Raw genomic sequence first — 275 nt, forward strand, 5'->3', positions numbered from 1 at the left:
TTGGATCCGGGATGTCCATGCCGTTCGAAGAACGGGTGAAAAACGATTTAAAATGAGGAAGTTATGTCCGTTGGAAGATTGAGGTCTAAATCTGTGAAATTCTGCAGCTTTTAACTTAGAAAATTTTTAGCAGGATAACCCCTTGCGCGTGGGCGCACCTGGCGCGTACGCGCCGATCTTCCAAGAAGTGCCATCCACGCGTGTGCGTGATGTGCGCGGGCGCGCCGATGGTGCTGCACCCAATGCCCAGCCATTTTCCAGAGAGTTATGCCAGA

General features: G+C 51.6%; 1 long non-coding RNA gene across 1 annotated transcript in view; it reads left to right on the top strand.

Moving 5' to 3' along the window:
• The window catches only part of LOC127747480 (uncharacterized), a 12337-nt gene that overhangs the window by 1267 nt on the left and 10795 nt on the right, over positions 1–275 (top strand). The window lies entirely within an intron of this gene.

Source organism: Arachis duranensis, chromosome 5, assembly GCF_000817695.3.
Source record: "Arachis duranensis cultivar V14167 chromosome 5, aradu.V14167.gnm2.J7QH, whole genome shotgun sequence".
Classification (NCBI taxonomy): domain Eukaryota; kingdom Viridiplantae; phylum Streptophyta; class Magnoliopsida; order Fabales; family Fabaceae; genus Arachis; species Arachis duranensis.